Genomic DNA, 25,045 nt, shown 5'->3' on the forward strand with positions numbered 1-25,045 from the left:
AACATAATGGAGATGTAATTAATTTTGAAGTTTTATTAAGTGTTAACAATGAGATTATGTGGTTTTTATAATCAATTAACACTGCTTTTGTCATGTTTTACAAGATGGACAAAATTTGTCACCAAAAACTTCATCTGGTTTAACCAAAATTTCGGTTTTACCGAATGACACTTTTGGTTATACCAAATGACGATATTTAAAAAAAAAACTGGCTGATATCTAGCTAGCTAACTATTATATAGCTTTCTAGCTAGCTAGTAAAAGGACAATCAAACATTTTATATTTAGTACAAGTTTTTAAAATATTCCAACATTTTCCATGTTTTATAGCAGTGGTACTGAATTAGGGCTGGGCGATATATCGCATGCGATTCTCACGCGCATTTCGTCAGTAAAGCCGGTTCCCTGATTACCGCTAAATCGCCATCACCTGCTTTCAAATGGAGCGCCTTTTTGAGAATCGCATGCGATATATCGCCCAGCCCTATACTGAATGACCTGATGTTTCGGGACATGCGTATGAGCAAGTGAAAACATGAATTTTTTAAATAGTTAAGAGAGAGTTAGACCATGTGGTCCTTTGCAGGTGTCTGAATGATGTCACATCCTGTCACATGATATTGACTGCATGACTTGATCCAAAATGGTCCCTTTATATTGATTACTCCGAATTACATCATTTGAATTCATTTTTGAATTCTATGTTGATATATAATGTTCAGAATAAATCATGCCAGAATAAAAAATATATACAATTATTACATTTTAAGATATTTTAATCACAAATGAATTGGCTGTATGACCTTGAATGACCTTTTTACACTTATATACACAATATACACAATACATTTATATGTAGCAAATATGTAGCAAAATATGATTAAAACTTTTTAAATTTGATAAAAGGGATCTAGTTTTACTACCTTGCATACTTTGGATGTCATATATTTTATTATTATTATTATTAAGACCTTTGGACAAATAAAAAGACCTGTCACGTCATTGACCCAAATATGATCGGATTTCATTGGATATGCACAAAAAATGGATTTGGACTGACAGTCTGAACAAGGCTAAAAAGACAAGAAATACAACTGAATTCGGTGTTTGTGTGCTTTCAATGCAGCTCTGTGTGCACAGAAACGGTGCTAGAGTTTCAAATTGAGTTATTTCGCTTCTTGTGCTTGAATGCTTTGAGCTCACTTGAATGTTTAAACTGACAAGACTTAAAACATGCAAATAATAAACTTTCATTCTATGATGGTTAAAATTGATGGTCCAAACTGTGGTGCCTGGTCCGTACGGATCACGGATCATCTACAATCCCTACTTATTTGTCATCGCACATCCTGCAATGTCACTATCGCAGATGCGCACATCATGATCCTGGTTCCTGAAATGATATATCGTGCAGCCATACTGGGAGGAGGAACTGGAATACTGGAGAAGCCCCAGATGAGATGCTTTTTTGGAGCTCCGAAGCTGCCTGTTTGACTCAAATTATGATTAAAATGCAATGAAGAAACATACTTCATGCTATTCTTAGTCTAGTTCATAAAACTCATTTCAGTCCTTACATCAAGTATCACTTTCACGTTGAAATCGAAATTGACATTACGAGAAGCCAGTGGTACATTTTTGTTGATTTTTGTTGCAGTGTATAATTTTGTGCCACGTTCAAATTTGCAGAGGGCTGGACAGAATGGCTGGACGTGGCAAAAGCAGTGTTTGTAAATATGGTACCAGCTGTAAGCATGTGTTTGCTGGAATGGCAAGTACGTAAGTATAGGGTAAGTCTCCCTGTGTTCAAGACACAGAACGCTACCTTATACTGCTGGTTGCTGGGTTTGATTTCTGGTCATCGAAGATACAACATTACTGGAAATAACTAGCAGCTATAGATGTTTTTTAAGACTCATATCATGGATTTTAGTCCATGTCTGTTAACCTTAAGTTCATATAGGCTAGTTTACTCTTAAACAACATTAAATTATAGCAGAAATACACATTTAAATTTTCATGTATCATTCATGTAGCTCAAACAGTAGAGCTGGCAATGCCGAGGTCACGGATTCGATTTCCAGGGAATGCATGAACTGATTAAATGTATACCTGCCAAATGCATACATATAATGAAAATATACCACCTTGTCATCACTAACCAAAAGTTGGTTGTAAAGGATGTGGTTAGAGTTTTTATCGGAAATCTTCATCATCAAGTTAGTTAATGCTAAATTTAATGTGTGAAAAACAAGCTGTTCTTGAAATTGATGGCTGAACATGAGTTGAAAACATCTGAATTTTATTGTTGCCTATTTGTGTTGAATTTGTTTTTGTTTTTTGATGTATTGCAGTTGTTCCTGTGACTTATGTGTCATTTTTAAACAAAGTTCCAAGTCATGAATTCACACTTGGCTCACAAAATATTTCTGACATCTGTGTGAGGTGATTCTTGGCTGTAATGAGCAGTCTGTCTTAAACTTTGGGCAGTGATGAGCCATGAGTAAGAAATATCATTTTCTAATGAACCTTGTTGCATTAACATGCCATTCAAATCATCCACTGGTTTTCTGAGTGCTGAGGGGTTTTAGGTGTTTGCAGTCATGGTGTTAAACATATTTGTTGACTGACTCATGAAAGGAGATTGAGAATTGTGCCATTATATATTATCACAGACACGCCTACACACACACACACACACACACACACACACACACACACACACACACACACACACACACACACACACACACACACACACAGACACACATGCTGTGAGCTCTCTAACTGGGTCATTTTATAGCTGCTTAGCTAGCTTGAGCTTGATTACCCAAGAGTCTTCTTTGTTTGCCATTCAATTATGCAAAAATTTCCAGACACCCTGTTGCTGTACTAATAGTATGTATGGACAAGATTCTCTTCTGAAGTCATATTCATATTATGCATTTAACCTTATACTTTATAGGAAAGGAGAGTACATGGATGTGAGCAGAGAAAGCGAGCAAATAAGAAGGGTTTTTTCTTTTCAACTGCAATGTTTTAGGAGCCTTTTATATACAGTATGCTTTTGGGGGTTGTCAAGTATAGCTGTGGAACACAACAACAAACAACTCTGTTTTGACCAAGAGCTTGTGGTTTAGTTATTATTATGTTTAGTTATAGTATATTATTACTCTATTTGGCCTTGAATTTGTTTACATGCACAAATATTCCAATAAGATTCATAATTTGATCCAGTTATGTAAGCCTCATGTATAGGCATTAGTCTGATTGCTGTAACCAGATTACCTTGAACCAGTATTTCAGCCAGGTTCTTGAATTCTGATGAGAGCTGGCATATGCCTTATTAATCAGAATGTTGGTCATAAACACATTGGAGTAGTTGGAATATCCATTGTAACTGACAATTCATTTACTGTATAAATGCTTATGTCAACTTTGAAAGAAACATGGTCTTTTTGTAAGTCTCATGACCTACATTTTGTAATTCATTCACTCTTTTGTGTAAATAAATGAGTTGATTTAATATATACTAAAATGCAATGGGGGGCATCCTTTGCAGATCCTTTTGGTGAGACTAATGGCACAAAAATTACACGCGCTTAAGCTTGAACACTGTTTCTCTATTTATTTAATGGTTACATTTTCTTGAAAACCACTGTAGTATGTATTAAAGGCATAGTTTACCCAAAAATTAAAATTATCCCATGATTTACTCACCCTCAAGCCATCCTAGGTGTTTATGACTGTCTTCTTTCAGATGAACACAATCAGAGATTCAGAGAAAAAAATCCTCCAAGGTTTATAATGGTTGTGAATGGGGGGCTGCATTTTGAAGTAAAAAAGTGATGCATTTTTGTAAGAAAAATATCCATATTTAAAACTTTATAAATTCAAATAACTAGTTTCCAGCGGACGACCGTACACAGAATGCACAAGTCGATTTGCAGCGGAAGACTAACCCGAATTAGAAGTCTAAAATGAAATTTTTTAAAGAGAAATGGAGAAATGTCAGAGGATTTCGATATAAGAGAAGAGGAGCTTAAATTTGTTGCACAGCCCTATTTGTTTGAGCCGCGTCTAAGCTTACAATACTCCTACATATTGCGTCATACATCATGTCAGGGGTTACTCATTTGGCGCAAGTCGACTTGGCTATTCTGCGTAAGGTTGTCCACCGGAAGCTAGTTATTTGAATTTATAAAGTTTTAAATATGGATATTTTTCTTACAAAAATGCATCGCTTCACTTCAGAAGACCTTTATTAACCCCCTGGAGTCATATGGATTACTTTTTTTTTTTATGGATGGATGCATTATTTTTGGCTTAAAAACACGGTCCCCCCCCCCCATTCCAGTGTTAATTTCGTTGACGAATAATTTTCGTCAGAATTTTCGTCAACGACATTTTTTCATAGACCAAAAAAAGACGATGACTAAATAAAAATGCATTTTGAATGACTAAATCTGTGACTAAAATCCACTCTTATTTTCGTCAACGAATAAAAACTAGACAAAAATGATAGAGAGGGACGATTTGGGTAGATATCCAGTCAGGACTGCTGTCCTGTGTGTAAGATGCGCACATTTGAAGTGTAACGTGCTGATCAATCAATGTATGGCGTACATTTATGCCAAGCGATTGCTTAAGAGCTAATGTTGATGAACTATGACAATGTTTACTACACAATGTTTATATGGTAATATGTTTTAGACGGTTGTAAGAATGCATATCTCCCTCATCTGAACCTAAAGGAGCAGCCTGCTACAGTGCAGACTGCAAACATTTCAGAATAAGATTCACGGTGTATGCGGGATGGGATGGTTTATAATTATTATTTTTTCCTGGTCATTATTGTTATTTTGTTTACACAACAAATTGTATTTAACTTAATTTAATTTCTATTTAATTCATAGCAAACTACTGTATCTTCTGTCACAGAAAGGAAAGACTCGGAACATTATTTGACACATTATTCAATGTATTTTAAGTATAAGGGTTATTATAGTTAAACCTAAAACCTACCATTACTTGAAATAAACGTTAAAAAAAAAAAAAAAATCTATAATGAAATTTAAAACCAAAAACTAAAAGACACAAACACAAAAAATTACTAAAACTTTTAAAGGTGACCTAGAACTTCTTTTTAAAAGATGTAATATAAGTCTAAGGTGTCCCCTGAATGTGTCTGTGAAGTTTCAGCTCAAAATACCCCATAGATTTTTTTAAATTCATTTTTTTAACTGCCTATTTTGGGGCATCATTAACTATGCACCGATATATAGGTTGCGGCCCCTTTAATTCTCGTGCTCCCCTGCCCCCGGAGCTCGCGCTTGCCTTGAACAGCATAAACACAGTTTACACAGCTAATATAACCCTCAAAATGGATCTTCACAAAATGTTCATCATGCATGCTGCATGCATACATCGGATCATGTGAGTATAGTATTTATTTGGATGTATTACATTTGATTCTGAATGAGTTTGAGGCTATGCTGCGTGGCTAAAGCTAACATTACACACTGTTGGAGAGATTTATAAACAATGAAGATGTGTTTATGCATTATACAGACTGCAAGTGTTTAAAAATGAAAATAGCGACGGCTCTTGTCTTCATGAATACAGTAATAAACGATGGTAACTTTAACCACATTTAACAGTACATTAGCAACATGCTAACGAAACATTTAGAAAGACAATTCACAAATATCACTAAAAATATCATGTTATCATGGATCATGTCAGTTATTATTGCTCCATCTGCCATTTTTCACTATTGTTCTTGCTTGCTTACCTAGTCTGATGATTCAGCTGTGCACATCCAGACGTTCTGCCCTTGTCTAATGCCTTGATCATGGGCTGGCATATGCAAATATTGGGGGCGTACACCCCGACTGTTACGTAACAGTCGGTGTTATGTTGAGATTCGCCTGTTCTTCGGAGGTCTTTTAAATAAATGAGATTTATATAAGAAGGAGGAAACAATGGAGTTTGAAACTCAGTGTATGTCTTTTCCATGTACTGAACTCTTGTTATTCAACTATGCCAATATAAATTCAATATTTAATTCTAGGGCACTTTTAACTAAAATTACAATGAAAGCAGAAAAACTAAAAATCAAATCTAATCTTTTTTTATTTTTTTTATTTTAACAAAAACTATAATAGTACCTAAATGATAAGTGTGTCAATCTCTGACAAATACGGAATTGAGCTCCTTCATGTCTTCTTGCACTTGAACGGTCAAAAAATGTCTGTTTTGGTGCGTAAAGTACAGTTGGTTGTCTTAAGTGAACATTAACAGTTTGGAGAATATCAGATGTATATCAGTGTATTGGATCTGTGTATTGTTAGAGAAATGCTTACTTAATGCATTACAATTTAAATAAATTAGATTTTAGTCGACTAAATCTACTGTAGACTAAAATCTTATGATATTTAGTCAACTAAAACTAGACAAACTAAAACAATTTCTGATGACTAAAATATGACTAAAACTAAAAGGCATTTTAGTCAAAAGACTGACTTAAACTAAATAAAAATTTGCTGTCAAAATGAACACTGCCCCATTCACAAACATTATAAATCTTGGAGGACTAAGGATATTTTTAAATATATCTCTGATTGTGTTCGTCTGAAAGAAGATAGTCATTTATACCTAGGATGGCTTGAGGGTTAGTTCATCATAGGATAATTTTCATTTTTGGATGAACTATCCCTTTAAGTAGCTCTTTACATATTTTTAAATTGTCATGACATCAGCATGTCATAATGATTTTGAAGTGCACATTCACATCACATATACTTCTGAGACAGTGCTACACACTGACAGGCATACGTTATGCATGGACTGTTTCATGTTTTATTTATTCTTGGATGGGCACACATATGGTCCCTGTATGTGCAACAACTACAAATGTGGTTCATTTCACAAGACTCAAGGTGTAAAATTGCAGACCAGGAGATTTATAGGCTTCCAGTTCGAAAACATTCGTCATGTTGTTCTCTCTGTTTATTTGGATTAGAAATGCATGTGGCATCTTGCATTTGCAGTTGTAGCTTAGATAATTTAAATTTTTATGGGGACATTCATTTATAGATTAAGAATTACGTTTTCTTTTCTACACACTTGTATGAGCTTTCACTAACATGTGTAACCTGGACAAACAAGTACAAAAAGATGCAAAACAATGTAGAACCATTTTATATTATTGGAAAAGATATTGTATTATGGTGTTTTTGATTTAAATGTTTGTCACCATATTTTGACAGTCACCAAATAATTCTTTGATTTCTTATGAATTAATCAATGATATATTGGTAACACTTTACAATAAGGTCTTATTTGTTAACATTAGTAAATGTATTAGCTAACACAAACTAACAATGAGAAATACATTTGTTACAGTATTTGTTAATATTTGTTACTGTTAGTTAATGAAAATGCCTCATTCGTTCATTGTTTGTTCGTTAGTTCAGTGTTAACAAATACAACTTCTGATTTTAATAATGAATTAGTAAATGTTGAAATCAACATTAACTAACATTAATAAATGCTGTAGAAGTATTGTTCATTCTTAGTTCATGTTAACTAAAGCAGTTAACTAATGACACCTTATCGTAAAGTGTTGCTGATAGATCAATTATAAGAAGAACAACTTTTTCTTCCCTTTTGTAAAGCCAAAATGTAACCATTACTGTCAAAAACAATATACACCTTGCACAACAGTCATGAGCCAAAATAAAATGTCATGCTGCTGGATCTTGAAAATTCTATCACTAGAATCCATTCTAAAAGGATGAAGCTTTGGATGCACTTCAATTTACCCAGAGGTGTTCAAGCGTGCAATGCGGTGGGATAGTCCTGTGTCTTTTATCTGGTGGTGGCAGGGATTGACATATTGATTAGATAGTAGTGGGAACATTATTCTTGTGCCTGGGACTTGCCATATTTTCTGCTTGCATCGGTGCCATCATTTTCTACATGTTCTGAGGGCTACAGATAATGTAATAGCATATGAGCATGAAATAGCCACACGAGCAGAAGGGTTTGTTGATTGGTGCTGTGGAGGTCAAAGACTGCCTCGCACTCTTTAGGGGCTAGTAGTAATAGTTCGAGGCTCTTGATGGGAAGGTTCAAGGCATAGGAGAGTCAGAGAAGGATATTTTTATGTTAATTTTATTCTCTTTAATTCAGTTATTTTAAAAAATGTTTTTCACTTTGGAATAACTACTGAAAAAGTTTCTACTGTACTGCTATGGCATCTAGGCTTGTGATTGTGTTATTGCAGATGTATTTATAAAAAAAAAAAAAAAAAAAAAAAAACGAGGAACATCACAATAAAGCAGTGTTTTTCAAAGATTCGTCTGAGCACTCATCGAATCAGTGATTCAGATCTCCTATTAAATGGCTAAACTGCTGGAATCACGTGACTTTGGTGCTCCGAACCGCTGATTCGATTCGTAAAGCTCCGAAGCAGTGTTTTGAAATCGTCCATCATAAGATATTGTTGAAAAGTCGTTATTTTGTTTTTTTGGTGCACAAAAAGTATTCTTGTCGCTTTATAATATTAAGGTAGAACCATTGAACTGTTTTAAATATGTTTTTAGTACCTTTATGGATCTTGAGATTTACAATGGCATTGCTGTCTATAGAGGCCTCACTGAGCCATTTAATCAAAAATATCTTAATTTGTGTTCCGAAGATGAACGAAGGTCTTACGGGTGTAGAAAGACATGAGGGTGAGTAATAAATGAGATTATTTTCAATTTTGGGTGAACTAACCCCTTAAGTAAATGTAAAGAATTGAAAAAAAGCGCATGTGTATTAGTATATTAGATCAGTACATTCAGTTTTAAATTAACAGCCTAATATAATAGTATAATAGCCTAATATACCAGCTTCCATCTGTTCCATTAATGTTAATCAAACAGTCTCACTGCTCTTGACTCACTTTTGTAACTTTAATAAAAAATAAATGTATATTTAATTTACACAGTGAAGACTATGCAGTGTTTTTTTATACATTTAATTACCTTATAAAATTTATGTTTAGATCTATTTAATTTCTGCCTTTGTTATATTGTAGTTTTGTCCTTTTGCTTGTAATTAGTTCCTTTGTTCTTATTTTATCACTTTTGTTTACTTGTCTTCAGTCAGCTTGAGTTTCTTTTTTTTTTACTCAGGATGGTATTAGTTATTGTGATCTTGAAATTGGTGAAAAGAATTATGAAATTTCAATGGTATCAAAGATTTTGATATCGTAACCTTATTTAAAGCAAAAATAACTATTGTGATATAAATGATTATTGTGAAATAAAATTACTCATATCGTGATATAAGATTTGTCATATTGCCCACCCCTAATCTCAGTATTCTTTTTCTTTTCTTTTCTTTTCTTTTCTTTTCTTTTCTTTTCTTTTCTTTTCTTTTCTTTTCTTTTCTTTTCTTTTCTTTTCTGTATTTTGTCTAGGGGTTAAACGGATCATAGTTGATCCGCAATCCATATGGATCAGGCCCCACAGTTCGGCAAGCATGTGATTCGAGGATTAATTGCAAGTTTAATCACCATAGAGTGAAAGTTTATAATTTGCACGTTTTTGTCTTGCCAGTACACATTCAATAGATTTTAAAACATTCTGGCGCTAGAAGAGGCAAAAGAGAATTTAATTTGGTACTCGCATGCTGTTATCTGTGCGCATAGCCGCACACGCCCGAAGCGCGCACATTTCATATAGCGCGCAAACTCCAAATTGATTTCCTCTTTTGCGTCTCCTTGCACTTGGATGGACACATTCACACAAAATTAGCTATGTCAAAATGCCGTCTCGCCAAGTATACTTGTAAACACAGTCGGTTATGTCTTAAGTGAACATAAAGAGTTCAGAAATCAGATGTGTATCATTATATTGAATCCATGCGTTAGGTCTTAAAGTGACAGCAGCCTATAATGTGTCATTAATGTTAATCAAACAACAAAACACAGCTTTATCAAAGATTAAACTATATTAAATACTACAGTTAGACCTTACTTTATTTGTAACTTTGTTATATTGTCTTTATCTATGCTTGTAATTAGTGTATTTGTTCTTATTTTTAATAACGTTTGAACTTTATTAGTCAGGCAAGTAGTTTTTGCTGTGGTATCGGAGTACTTAAAGTGTGCTTCATGTAGTAAGTGGAAAGCAAAGTTCCGGGACTCAAAAACTGTAATATGATCTGAGCCGTATGTTTTGTGATCCATTGAACCACTAATTTGGTCAAAACTCTTCCTACCTCTTCTACTGCAGTGCTGTAAGCTCACTGAATGGTCGTCCATTCCTCCTAGTGTTTGAAGTAAAGTGAGGAATACTAGCCGCACTCAAGGGGGATGTGGGAAACTCCACAAATGGACTTAAGGGTGTACAAATGAACTAGGCTGCTCTAGCAGAAGATTGAAAGTACAGCGCAAAAGACTTTGCCTTACGGCAGTGGCAGGATGAAACCGTAGGTGAATCAGCCCCCTGTGTCCTGAAGCCACAAATCGTTCGGCCCCCTTACTGTGCTTCTAACCTTTACGCATACACTGCACTCAGGAAATGATTTAATAGGTTTCTAGAGGCTTGGGATAAGATAACTCCTTTTATCTGTCAGTGGTGAGACCGAAATCTTTCAGTCCATGTGTAAATATGAAAGTTGTCCTTTGGTAGAGACGGCAAAATGTAGCAACTCTCAAAGATGTAAAACATTAATTTATGGCTGTTTCTTTCTTCCTTCAACTATTTGCCCCATGGACCCTTACAACAACAGTGTCCAACTGTGGATATAAAGGCATTATATTAGAGTTCTGTAATTTTATTTGTCTTTTTTGCCTTTTTTTCTGAAATAGCTGTTCTGAGTGAAATGCACAAACTTGTCTTTGCATTGTAAACATCTTAAATTAAATGAAATATTTCCACACATTTATAATTTGACAAATGACAGCTTGATTGGAAATTATGCACAAAAACAGTCTGTTAGCAAGTGATATTTACCTTTACTTGTCTTATATTTCATCTCAAGCATGCTCTTTCAAAAAAAAAAAATCTTTTACATTATTGTATAAAATCATTTAGACATTTTGCATTTTAGTTTTTTATCATACATTTTATGTTTAGATAGCAAATGTAAAAAAAAATATTTTTTAAAGATGGGTTTTCAGTAGCCTTTCATATTGAAAAAAAAAAAAGTTTGATTGTGACCTTCATACAACAAAAAGAAAAGGCTGCATGAAAATGCAATAAGAATCAATCCAAGGAACATAGAAACACCCTTCTACAAATACAGCCTAAACATAAAACTACATTCATGTACCTATTCAGTTTTCCTGGTCAGTAACCAAAACTATTCAATGAGATAAGCAGTAGAATAGATCCTGACAAGGACAAAAACTCTTTTCCAGTGTCTCAGCTCTCACTACAAGGTCTTTTGTTCATCAGTTTTGTGGCACAAATCATCAGCCTTGATGGAACTGTCTGGTAAATTTTCTGTACTATAGAAGATAAGGTTTGTAATGTTTTTATTGGCTTTAAATCAACCGTTCTCAGAAGTAACAGTTTGGTAAATATGGATTTATTAGGGAAACGCAACAGAACACACACGTACAAAGAATTAGACGCCACATTGATTCAGTGGAATGTTATGGTCATGATGATGATCTGATAATGGGGATATAACTCCAGTTCAGGCTAAACCCATCCCTAACATTGTTTTTTTGGAATGGAGTTAAGATGTGAAGTGAGAATTATAGCATGAGTTCATTTATCCTGTATGGGAGAACAATAAATTCCATCTATCTGCAGTAATGCACCTCATTAAATGTTAAACAACAGTGTGACTTATTGGAATAAAATAACTCTTCTTGAAGAGGGGAGTGTAGTCCAGTTAGTGGTGATATGAAGCAATATGTGTTATACACATTTCAATGGCTTTATACCATCCTCAAGACCATAAGCTTCTCCCCAACAAACACCACAAATGACCCATGCTATTTCATAAATGTCCCTGATTGTAACATATGTGACATTCAGAATCATGTGCTTTAAAGGCATAACTCACCCTAAAATTAATTTCTGTCATAATTTACTCACCCTCATGTCATTCCAAACCTGTATGACTTTCTTCTGTGGAAAGCAAATATTCCATACAATGAAAGTCAATGTTGTTTAGAAACCATTGACTTATCTGTTTCACAGAAGAAAACTCATACAGGGTGACATGAGGGTGAGTAAATGATGACAGAATTTTCATTTTGGGGTGAATTAACCCTTTAACCAATTCCCCTCTATAATTCCTCCATCTGCATCTCTAGGGGTTGCTTCAGGACATTGCTTGTAATCTTGCTAGTGTGTAGAAACTTTTTACAACTACCACTTTATTTTCTGTTATACAATGCAAAACTTTTCCCATTTCTTTGTTTTGTAACTCAAAATCATGTTGGCAATAACTCAAAACGGCACACATTTATGTTGGCGCAACATTAGGCCATAACAGTGTGCAATTATTTTGGCATCAAGTCACAGCACAAAATTGGCATAGTATTAGCTCATAACAACATGAAATCAATTCAGTGTAGCAATTTATTCCAAACAAACAAACATTAATGCTAGGATATGAACACGAGAACCCATTATGATTAGCATTAGACTATCCTGCCACCTGGACAGTGCCAGAGATTATTCTGCTGCTGAATGTCGTCTCAAATTTGGTATTTCGCTGCATGAATGGCTTTGCGTGGACTACTGTTCATAGTGATAAATTCTCATTCTCTGAATCTTTACAAGAGATTTGTGTCTCATTGTCACAGATAACAGCCCTTGTGTAGCTGTCTTCATCAAACATGTGACTACAGTAGAAATATTTATACTTGCAGACAAGATAACCTTCTACCCATCTGGAATAGTAATCAGTGGTAACTAGTAGATTCTACCCTAAGGGAAATGGACCACATAGATCAATGGCTACAATTTGTCATGGCTTGTCAGGCACCCCTGTTCACACCATAGGAATGGTCTTGAGGGCATGCTGTTCATGCTGCACCACACGACTTCACTAAGTGATTCACGTCTCTTTTCATGCACAGCCTCTAAACCTTTGTGTGCAGTCGTTTTTGGATTTTTTTTTTGCCCTTTGTCATCCAGCAATTGCAATGTGATTTTCTTGTAAAACTGCTGTCCAAGGCCTAGTCGTGGGATGGATATCTTATAAACCTTGCTCATGAATATTGATTAGATGATGTATTGTAAGGGATGTATATGTATAGGCCAATAATCTGAATTGGGACACAATTTGCTTTTGCTCTGGGCGATGTGTGTGTGCACGCTTATCAGGGAGAAGTGCCTATACAAGGAATTCCGCCCTTTTATGATGTCATAAAGACCATACTTGAAAAAAAAATTCGACGTAACATGTCCACAAAAGGGGACGGAAAAAATGCATCAGCTTGAGTGCGACTCGTCTTTTCGATTTTACTACAAGTTATAGCACAAAATAAGCATGAATCAACATTAGAAGGTATGTTGAAAGATACAATACAACTTACTAAAATATATCATCTCTCATGTATTCACCCAATCAGTGTTTCAGTCACAGAAAGAAGTCAATAAAACAGCTTGTGAACATATCACTTAAAGGGATAGTTCACCCAAAAATGAAAATTTGATGTTTATCTGCTTACCCCCAGCGCATCCAAGATGTAGGTGACTTTGTTTCTTCAGTAGAACACAAATGATGATCCTCCAACCGTTGCCGTCTGTCAGTCAAATAATGCGAGTGGATGGGAACTTCTACTATAAGAGTAAATAAAACTTGCATAGACAAGTCCAAATTAAACCCTGCGGCTCGTGACGACACATTGATGTCCTAAGACACGAAACGATCGGTTTGTGCGAGAAACCGAACAGTATTTATATCATATCACCACTATGTCCAACAGCGTTCAGCATTCGCTTAGTGAGGTCTGATTGCGCTCTGACAATGGCAGTGATGTCTAGCACTCGTTGAAGTATATGCGCGAGAGATCACTGCCGTTGTCAGAGCGCGATCAGACCTCACTAAGCGAGTGCTGAACGCAGTTGGACATAGTGGTGTTTTAGAGGTAAAAATTGATATAAATACTGTTCGGTTTCTCGCACAAACTGATCGTTTCGTGTCTTAGGACATCAATGTGTCGTCACGATCCGCAGGGTTTAATTTGGACTTGTCTATGCAAGTTTTATTTAGTCTTATAGTAGAAGTTCCCATCTACTAGCATTATTTGACTGACAGACGGCAACGGTTGGAGTTAAAAATCATCATTTGTGTTCTACTGAAGAAACAAAGTCACCTACATCTTGGATGTGCTGGGGGTAAGCAGATAAACATCAAATTTTAATTTTTGGGTGAACTATCCCTTTAATGTTGCATTTACCAATGTTACTCAATGTTCACAGTCCACTATAAAAAAACTAGAGAGAAGCTCATTTACTGCTCATTTACTGCTGTTTACGTATGTTTGAATAAATCTGTTGACAACTAATGGAAACTACTTCATACATATTACACCTTATACATTTACAATTAAAGGATTAGTTCACTTTCAAATGAAAAATAGCCCAAGCTTTACTCGCCCTTAAGCCATCCTAGGTATATATGACTTTATTCTTTCTGATGAACATAATAAATATCTTGACGCATCAAAGCTTTATAATGGCAGTGAACAGGGTTCACGAGTATGAGCTGAAGAAAGTGATTCGATCCACATCCATCCATCATAAATGTACTCCACACGGCTCTGAGGGGTTAATAAAGGCCTTCTTTCTTCGTAAATTGAATATGGAAGGCGGTCTGGCGGAATCTAGATATTTTACTTCATAACTTGTTCAATATTTTTTTACACAAAGGCATCACTTCGCTTCAGAAGGCCTTTATTAACCCCCCGGAGCTGTGTGGAGTACATGTTTATGATGGATAGATTTAGATGGGGACACTTTCTTTAGCTCATACTCATTGGTCCCAGTCACTGCCATTAGAAAGCTCAGATGCATCAGGATATTTCTTAATATTTCTCTGATTATGTTCATCAGAAAGAAGAAAGTCATATACACCTATGATGGCTTGAGGGTGAGTAAAGCTTTGGCTAATTTTCATTTGAAAGTGAACAAATCCTTTAGATCCTTTAATCCTTTATTTATGTTTTGAATCTCATAGTAAGATGGATGTCATTTGAAATCTGAGACTTTGCTTCATATCAAAAGTAACAAAGCTCAAAGATTATTGCGATTTCATTCAGTAACAAAGCAAGTGGCTGAATTTATGAATGAATCAATGACTTTCACAAACGATTCGTTCAAAGCCACAGATTCGTTCATGAAACACTGCTGTCTGTTGTAGTTCTGCTGTGGCTTTCGTTGGAAGTCATTATTTCGTTGCAAAATAGAGTAAATACTGACAATACTGTGAAGAACATCATTTAATATTACTTGTTAGTTTGTTGAACTGTTCTATAAAAATCAATGTCAGATTTGAAAACGTGTGGATTGGATTTGCATTCTTGCATTAAAAACAAGAACTCGCAAAAGGTATGTTTTGTATCGAGATTAAATCTTAAATTGATCTCAATATGCACAATCTGTGCCAGGCTATTTGTTTTTCATGCTAGTAAGTGCTAAATCTACAGGTACGCGTACCCCAGTTTGGGAACCACTGGACTAGACTAATCGATTCTTGGGATTTAAGAATCGATATTGCTTTGTAAAAAAGAGAATCGATTAAAATTGAGAAATTTATATTTTTTTACCCAGTCCTAGTCTTTAGTACCTTTCTGGACCTTGACAGTGGTGGTTAAATTGCTGTCTACGAAGGAGTCCGACAGCTCTTGGATTTCATCAAAAATATTTTAATTTGTGTTCCGAAGATGAACGAAGGTCTTATAGGTATGGAACAACATGAGAGTGACACATACAAATTTGGATTTTAATAATGTGTTAGTAAATGTTGAAATTAACTAAGATTAATAAATGATTTAAACATATTTGTTCATTGTTAGTTCAAATTAATTAAGGTTAACAAATGAAACCCTAATGTAAGGTGTTACCATAAAATCAGCACAACCAGGCAGGGACAAAAAAAAAAAAAAAAATCCACTGTTGAGCCCTGTTTGATTGACTGCCATTGCAACTGGCTGACAGAGGCATTAAGTGGCTGGCTACAATTTATTTTCTTTGTAAAGATTTTTTTTAATTTGATTTTACAGCATAATCAGTTGAGAACCACTGCCTTAAAAAATTGTGCTACATATTATGCAGAGATTGGAACACCTGGCATGCTCATGGGTAAAAATGTAATTGTTTATATGATGTTCGTGTAACTGCACTCAAATGCACAGGTGCAGATTTAAAATGTGTATCTGTGTATGTGTTTCTTCTTTGTTGCCATTTGAAATCTCTTTCAGGAGATGACTCTGCCTCCAGACAAAGCCAAAACAGATCAAGAAATGTAGCTAAACTGCACTTCCCAATAGAAATGTTTTGCATATAACAGGGCACAAATGTCACCTCCTGCCATCTGTAATATAACTCATTGAATATGGCCATGCCATTTGGAGCACAGGGACAGCAGGTCTAGGCTGCTACTCCCTGACATTCAAAGAGCACTAGCACCCTGCCATGTTGCTTAAAAAGAGCCAAGATCAAGAGTAGGTAGGAGACATCTGAATGCTCTTCAGCATTTACCAGTTGAAATTATGCCATTTTGGCTTTTTAGAGTGAGTCAAAGGTTAAAACGATTCAAAATAATCATTCTTTCATGAACAGCTGCTTGTTTGTTTTTTGTTTTCCTAACAGTGTTCAAATGAATGTAAAGGTTGAATGCACATGTGTGATTGACTAATTATAGTAAAGAGTTGTGCAAGTGTCTGGTCTTGACCTATGGGATTACCCCCCTTTTTACATATTGATCTTAATCTCATTGTCTTTGTTGAGCATACAAACCCTCAGGCATCTTCTGGTCCCAGCAGATCAGGCAAAGTAATCAACGAAATACCATCTGATTCAATTAAGATGGGAATAAAGCATTTACATAAGGAAACAGTCAATGTTCCATGTTTGTTCTTGAGTCATCTGTTAACCCTGTACTTAATCAGTTTCTTGAACTGAGGAAATGTCATTCTTAAGGCTCTTTTTAAAGTACATGTTCACATTTATTTAAAGCATTTTGACACATAACTAAAAATTTTTTTTTTTTAGCCTAAAACAGTTTGTTCAACAGAGATCTAGACAGCAAGGACCCCATTACTGGTAGGAGAGTTCCAAATCCCACCAGCTACCCAGGTCTAGGCACACATCTTTCTGACACTAAGTGACAATATAGTAAGTACATTTATGCTTTTACAAATAACTCTGGAACCATATGGGCTATAATAAAAACTCTTTTTCCCCATCTGTTCATCTCTACAATGGTTGCCTATAATTTCTTCCTCCTTTATTTTCATTTCTTTTTTTTTTACAAGAAAAAAAAAAATCCAACAATTTTAGTTTTCTTCAAAAATGACTTTGTTAAACTCCTTTTTGTGGCATTAACTTGAAAATCGACATGTATCATCTGACCCTCAGGACAAAAAATGTTTGTTTTTTTATTTGTTAAAGTGGCAGATATGAGTAGAGATGAGCAGTACCTATATAAATAGGATATTTAATTTTGCATTCTCATTACCGTATTTTTACATTCAGATTAGCTTTGCTTTCATCTAATGCTTCCACAAGAACTTTTCTTTCAAATTTGGCTTTTTTTTAAAGTCTGCTTTGACCCCATTGATTGAATCTTGTGTTAAACTTGTGTTTCTTCATAATATTAGAAGTGCTCAATGTTTTGACTGACCAGCAAGTTTAAAATTTGCCGCTATGAGAACAACTCATCTCAGAGTGCATTTCAATTCAATTCATCTCTGTTTGATGTACAGGTGCTGGTCATACAATTAGAATATCGTGAAAAAGTTCATTTTTTTATTGTAAATTATTTTTAAAAATGAAACTTTCATTTATACTAGATTCCCTACATGTAAAGTAAAACATTTCAAAAGTTTTTTTTTTTTTTTTTTTAATTTGTTGATTAGAGCGTATAGCTAATGAACGTCCAAAATCCAGTATCTCAAAATATTAGAATATTTACATTTGAGTTTCATTAAATGACCATCCCTACAGTATAAATTCCGGGTATCTCTTGTTCTTTGAAACCACACTAATGGGGAAGACTGCTGACTTGGCAATGGTCCAGGAGACAATCATTGACACCCTCCATAAAGAAAGTAAGTCACAGAAGGTCATTACTGAATGGGGTGGCTGTTTACAGAGTGATGTATCAAAGCATATTAAATGCAAAGTTGACTAGAAGGAAGAAATTGGGTAGGCAAAGGTGCACAAGCAACAGGGATGACCACAAGCTTGAGAATACTGTCAAGTAAAGCCGATTCAGACACTTGGGAGAGCTGCACAATGAGTCAAATGAAGCCGGAGTCAGCGCATCAAGAGTCACCACACTCAGACATCTTCTGGAAAAGGACTACCAAACCACTTCTGAAACAGAAACAAATTCAGAAGCATCTTACCTGGGCTAAGGAGAAAAAGAACTGGACAGTGAACAGTGGTCGAAAGTCCTCTTTTCAGATAAAAGTAAATTTTGCTTTTCTTGTTGAAATCATGGTCCCAAAGTCTGAAGGAAGACTGGAGAGGCACAGAATCCAAGCTGCTTGAAGTCTAGTGGGAAGTTTCTGAAGTTAATGATTTGCGGGGCCGTGACGTCTGCTGGTGTTGGTCCATTGTGTTTTATCATGTGCAAAGTCAATGCAGCCATCTTCCAGGAGATTTTGGATCACTTTATGCTTCCATCTGCTGACAAGCTTTATGGAGATGCTGATTTCCTTTTCCAGCAGGACTTTAGCACCTGCCCACAGTGCAAAAACCACTTCCAAGTGGTTTGCTGACCATGATATTACTGTGCTTTATTGGCCAGCCAACATGCCTGACCTGAATCTATGGGATATTTTCAAGAGAAAGATGAGAAACAGTCGATCCAACAATATACAGATGATCTGAAGGCTCAATAGTGCCTCAGCAGTGCCACAGGCTGATCACTTCCATGCCACACTTCACTGATGCTGTAATTTGTGCTAGGAGCAAGTCATTTGCTGTATTATGTGCTGCCGACCAAGTATTGAGTGTACAAATGAACATACTTTAAAGAACTTGAACTTTTCTGTTTTGAAAATCAATTTTTTGATTGATCTTAGGAAATATTCTAATATTTTGAGATACTGGATTTTGGATTTTCATGAGCTATACGCTCTAATCATCAAAATTTAAAAAAAAAAAAACTTTTGAAATGTAGGGAATCTAGAATATATGAAAGTTTCATTTTTAAAAATGATTTACAATAAAAAAAATGAACTTTTTCACGATATTCTAATTATATGACCAGCACCTGTATGCAACATAAACTGGTTTGTGACTACTATGTTCTGAAGATTTCAAAAAATATCATGGATTACAGTAAGTGGAAGTGAATGCAAAGTAAATGAATTTTCCCTCTGGTATTTTCATGTGATGGCCTGCTCTAATGAGAGACTCTAGGTCTGCACGCAAAGCAGGACATGCCCCTTTTATAACCCCATGATTTTCAGCCCAACCAGTGCAACCAAAAACGTTTTTTTCAGAACCCAGGCAAGTAAAGTAAATGTATTTTGGAATACATTTGAAATGAAGGCAAAACAACAGCAGATTTTTCTTAATGACATCAAACATAAGTCCTTGTGGCAATAATGATCAAAATCATTCTGTTAATACAGAACAGTCTACCCTGTATTGCTCATTCCACCATGTATAATTCATAAGTGAGCTCAGCATTGACTCTGTGATGGGAAACATTGTGCATCTCTAATGGCTAAAATCATCGAATACCAGAGAGCAGGTGTCCTAACTATTGATAGGATAGTCTTATGGGTAATGTGAGGCTACATTAGTGTGCCAGGCAGGCTAAGGTGTAAATAATAACCAGGCTCTAAGGTAATTGCCCTGCGAAGGAGCAGCCAGTCTGTCTTTATGCATATATCTGGGAGCAGAGTACAGCTAGATACCCAGAGACAATGAACCTCTTTCTCCTGTGGAATTAAAAGGTGATTCATATCCTTCCACGCATCCATGATAATGCAATTATTAGTCCTGAACATGATCACTTGACTGCCCAAAATGGCTAGGTTGTTTATGTGCACATAAATTTGTCAGATCATTTTTCTTTGCCGAGGAGAAGTGCGACCCAATTAAAAAGAGAGTGTCTGGAAAATAAGTCACTCAAGCTTTTGACACAGTGGAAGACAGCGTCAGGTTTTCACTGTGTTACATCATTAAATCGCACACTCTGTGGGAAGAAAAGCAATAAATATTTTGTAGAGTTGGAGTTGGTCACTTGCTGTCAGTAACATGCTGGTCATCTGGAGATGATGGTCTAATCACAGCCAAACCGAGGGAGACAGTTGTGGCATATGCAGTTGGTGCAGTATTTCAGATATTCAAACTCACCCTAAACACTGGTGAAAATGTTTGCTTCTGTATTTGTGACCCTGGACCACAAAACCAGGCATAAGTTGCATGGGAATATTTGTAGCAATAGCCAACAATACATTGTATGGGTCAAAATGATCAATTTTTCTTTTATGCCAAAAAAAAATTAGGATATTAAGTTAAGATAATGTTCCATGAAGATATTTTGTACATTTTCTACCGTAAATATATCAAAAATGTATTTTTGTAAGTAATATGTGTTGCTAAGGACTCCCGTTTAGGTAGCACAATAATTCTTTTTTGCATACAAAATCAGAGACTTTACACGTTCAGATCACGCCTGCAACATGCTCCTGTTGTGTTGTTTTCACCCTCTAATGAGTCTGCACAAATTGAGTTTACAACAAAAACAGTGCACAGCCACTAACTGAAAACAAATATGTAGATTTCACGTGGCGTTTTTGCTCATAACTTAGTGAAAATTGCACAGATCATAGATCATGGCATATCACCATTTACAGCAGATTTGTATGATTAAAATGAGCCCAAAAACAACAATCCATTTTGTCGATCACAAGATATTACTTACGGAGTGATGTAACATATTTGGCTAGACATATGTCTCTCGTCTTTTCGGGATGCAGTGTGTTATCCAATGTTCCCGGAGCCGTCCCTGCTTATTTTCCAACGTGGAATAACACAAAATAGGTATATTTTAAAGCTTTTTAATGCAATGCAACTCTTAACAATTGCTGAGTAGTCCCCTATAAAACACTGCTTCAGGAAGCTTCTGAGCTTTATGAATCTTTTGTGTCAAATCAGCGTTTCGGAGCGCCAGAGTCACGTGATTTCAGCAGTTTGGCTGTTTGACACGTGATCCGAATCATGATTCGACACAAAAGATTCAAAACGTCTGAAGCTTCATGAAGCAGTATTTTGAAATCGGCCATCACTATATAAGTTGTTATTTTGTTTTTTTTGGCGCACCAAAAATATTCTTGTCGCTTTATAATATTAAAGGGGACCTATTATGCCCTATTTAACAAGATGTAAAATTAGTCTCTGATGTTCCCAGAGTGTGTATGTGAAGTTTTAGCTCAAAATACCCCACAGATAATTTTTTATAGCATGTTAAAATTGCTACTTTTAGTGGTTGAGCAAAAACGAGCCGTTTTAATGCGGTCCCTTTAAATGCAAATGAGCTGCCTAAGAGGGCGGAGCTTCTGGAGATAGAACAGGTATAGTTTAGTTAAATTACGGTTCTAACTTAAATTGCCTTATTTTTAATCTGCTATATTAGTACAGGCCTGTTGAACAGTTCGAATGATGGCCAAAACTTTACAGATGAGGTTTATGACGTTTATTCTACTTCACACAAAAGATGAAGCGTCTGTTTTCACTCTAGAAAATCACTGTAAGAGCTTAATAAAACACTGCAAGTCTGCATTAAAATATTATCCATAAACTCTCTCTCTTTCCCTTGTATTATCACCAACACACATAGCGAATTACACAGAAACACTCGTTACAACTACCAGTAAACAAATATATAAAGACTTTATGCCTTTCCGGTGGTGCTTAATAAACTTTATACCCGTAAATAAGCTCAGATGAACTGTAATAAAGTGCCCTTACCTTCATTACTGCCGTATTTAGTGTCACTCTTGAGACTGTAAGATTGATCACGAACAGTTTTAACTTGTATATCCTCCTTGAGTAACACATTTTTAGCACAGTCTCTGTTTTATATTGTCCCTTTGTATTGATATACGTTCACAAAGCAGTCCGGTGTGAAATGATTCGCACAGACATACACGAATTTCGGTAGAACTGTGGGAGCATTTTCCTGGAAAACCAAGTTAATCCACCTCGTTTTCAGCAGCTCAGATTAGGTTGTAAATGAAGAGAGTTATGTGGATTAATCCATCCAGCTACAGAAAACCTAAAACACTTGGGAGACGTTCTCGTCTGTGCAGCAATGGCGGACTCGCTGTAAACAACGGCTCAGGGCGGTTCTATGTTCAAACTTCAGTGTCAGTCAACGCTATGGGTGGAGCCTGTGGCTTTTGTGACATCACACTGCCAGGATCTGGAAACGGCTTGTTCTGAGACACTGCTTATGATTTATGGGGATTAAAAAAAAGGAGTGGGTGGATTTTTATCACTATAGGGTGGTTGTGTACACACACTGCCAACACACGTTTATGTCCAAACACCAGGCAAAAGTGAATTTTGCATAATAGGTCCCCTTTAATACTGAACCACTGTACTCACATGAACTGATTTAAATATGTTTTTAGTACATTAATGGATCTTGAGAGAGGAAATGTCATTGCTGGCTATGCAGGCCTCACTGAGTCATCGGATTTCAACAAAAATATCTTCATTTGTGTTCCAAAGATGAACGAAGGACTTATGGGTGTGGGATGGCATGAGGGTGAGTAATAAATGACATCATTTTCATTTTTTGGTGAACTAACCCTTTAAAATGAGTCCAAAATCAACATAATCCCTTGCGTCGATCACGAGATATTCCTCATGGAAGAACGATTTTTAAAATGCCCATTAGGGGGTGTCATCATCATCAGTCCCATGACCTGGTGTGGTCGTCGGGTCGCTGCGCTGTTGAACATCTGATCAGGTCCCTCCATTTGTCTTGGTCATGTGCTAGTGCCTGTGTCTCTGCAAAGCTTTTCATGGTCCATTCTGTAATGTTGTCCGCCCACTTCTTTCTCTGTCTACCTTGTCTTCTGCCACCTGGGACACTACCTTGGAGGATTGTTGTGGACAGGTTATTGGCTCTGACAACATGTCTGTACCATTTCAGCTTTTTCTTTCTAACTGTAGTAAGGAGGTCCTCATACTGGCCTGCTTCGCGCCTGATGATGTTTCTCACTATTTCATTTGTGACGTGGTCCTTGTAAGAGATGCCAAGGATGGTTCTATAGCATCTCATTTCAAGTGCCTGGATTCTTCGTTGCAACTCTGCTGTAAGGGTCCAGGACTCACAGGCATATAAGAAGACTGAGAGGACAAGTGTACGCAGAAGTCTAATTTTTGATTTTAGAGAGATATTTTTGTCTCTCCATACAAGTTTCAGCTTTGACATAGCTGCTGTTGTTTGCGCTGTCCTCACTAAAACTTCCGGTTTTGACCCCTCTTCACTGATGATAGAGCCCCCATATATTTGAAATGACTCACAGTTTCCAGTTCTTGTCCTCTAACTTCGATCTTGGTAGTGATCTGCTTGTCACTATTTGTCATCAGCTTTGTTTTTTCAGCACTTATCTCCCTGCCAAACCTAGTAGATGTTTCATCCAGGTTCTTCACTAAGATGGCCAGCTCAGCTTCACTACCAGCTAGTCCATCAATGTCGTCTGCAAATCAGAGATTGGTGATGATTCTTCCTCCAATGCTGACTGTGCCACAGTGGTTCTCTAGGGCCTCACTCATGATGTACTCTAAGTATATGTTGAAGAGTGTGGGTGACAGAAGGCAACCTTGCCGTACACCTTCTGTTGTGCGGAACCACTGTCCCATAGTGCCCTGGGTGATTACCGCACTGCTGGCCTTCTCATACAGCTGTCTGATGGTGTTAGTTATCTTTTGTCCCATGTAGTACTTCTTCATGGTTGCCCATGAAGCATCATGCCAGACTCTGTCAAAAGCCTTTTCAAAATCTATAAAGACATGATAAAGGTCTTGTTGGTGTTGCAACTCTAAGATTGAATATTTGATCTGTGGTACTTCTCCCTCTGCGGAAACCAGCCTGTTCTTCTGCAATAATTTCTTCTGCCTGAGGCTGTAGCCTATTCAAGATAATCTTGAGCATCACTTTACTAGCATGGCTGATCAGGCTGATAGTTCTGAAGTTCTGGCACAACTGAAGATTACCTTTCTTGGGTATGGTTATAATTGGTGATTGTGTCCATGTTTCTGGCCATTCACCCGTCTGCCAGATCTTGTTGCAGATTTTTGTTAGTATCTCTATCACTGGATCCCCTCCCTTCTTGATGAGTTCAGCTGGAATGTTGTCTACACCAGCTGCCTTCCCACTCTTCAGCGATCTTATTGCTGCCTCAACCTCTTCTTTGAAAATGGGGAAATTGTCATAATTTAAGGACTCTGGTACCTCAATCACTTCTGGGTCTCCTTTTATCTGATGGTTATAGAGTTCTTGACAGTACTCAGGCCATCTGCTTATAATGTCACTTGCTTCTGTGAGGCATTTCCCGTCTTTACCTAGTATGGTGATGACTTTTGATTGTTTTTCTTTGGTTAGGTCTTTCACAATCTGAAATTCTTTTCTGCTGTTGTTCTTTTTCAAACTATTCTCTAGTTCTGTGCACTGTTGTCCTATCCAGTCTTCTTTAGCCTTCTTCATGCTTTTTCTGATCTTTTTATTGATTTCATGGTATTCTGCTGCCCCAGTTGTGTGCCTGCAGTTTTTGAGATTTATCTGAGTGTCAAGGGCTAAGAAATAAAGGCTACATTGGTTC

General features: G+C 36.3%; 1 long non-coding RNA gene across 1 annotated transcript in view; it reads left to right on the plus strand.

Moving 5' to 3' along the window:
* The window catches only part of LOC125278284, a 62,873-nt gene that overhangs the window by 34,469 nt on the left and 3,359 nt on the right, over window positions 1–25,045 (plus strand). The window contains exon 2 of the long non-coding RNA XR_007187078.1: window positions 17,241–17,363. This is a non-coding gene — a long non-coding RNA (uncharacterized LOC125278284). The remainder of the gene's footprint in view (window positions 1–17,240; window positions 17,364–25,045) is intronic.

The sequence above is a fragment of the Megalobrama amblycephala genome, linkage group LG11 (assembly GCF_018812025.1).
Source record: "Megalobrama amblycephala isolate DHTTF-2021 linkage group LG11, ASM1881202v1, whole genome shotgun sequence".
NCBI lineage: Eukaryota > Metazoa > Chordata > Actinopteri > Cypriniformes > Xenocyprididae > Megalobrama > Megalobrama amblycephala.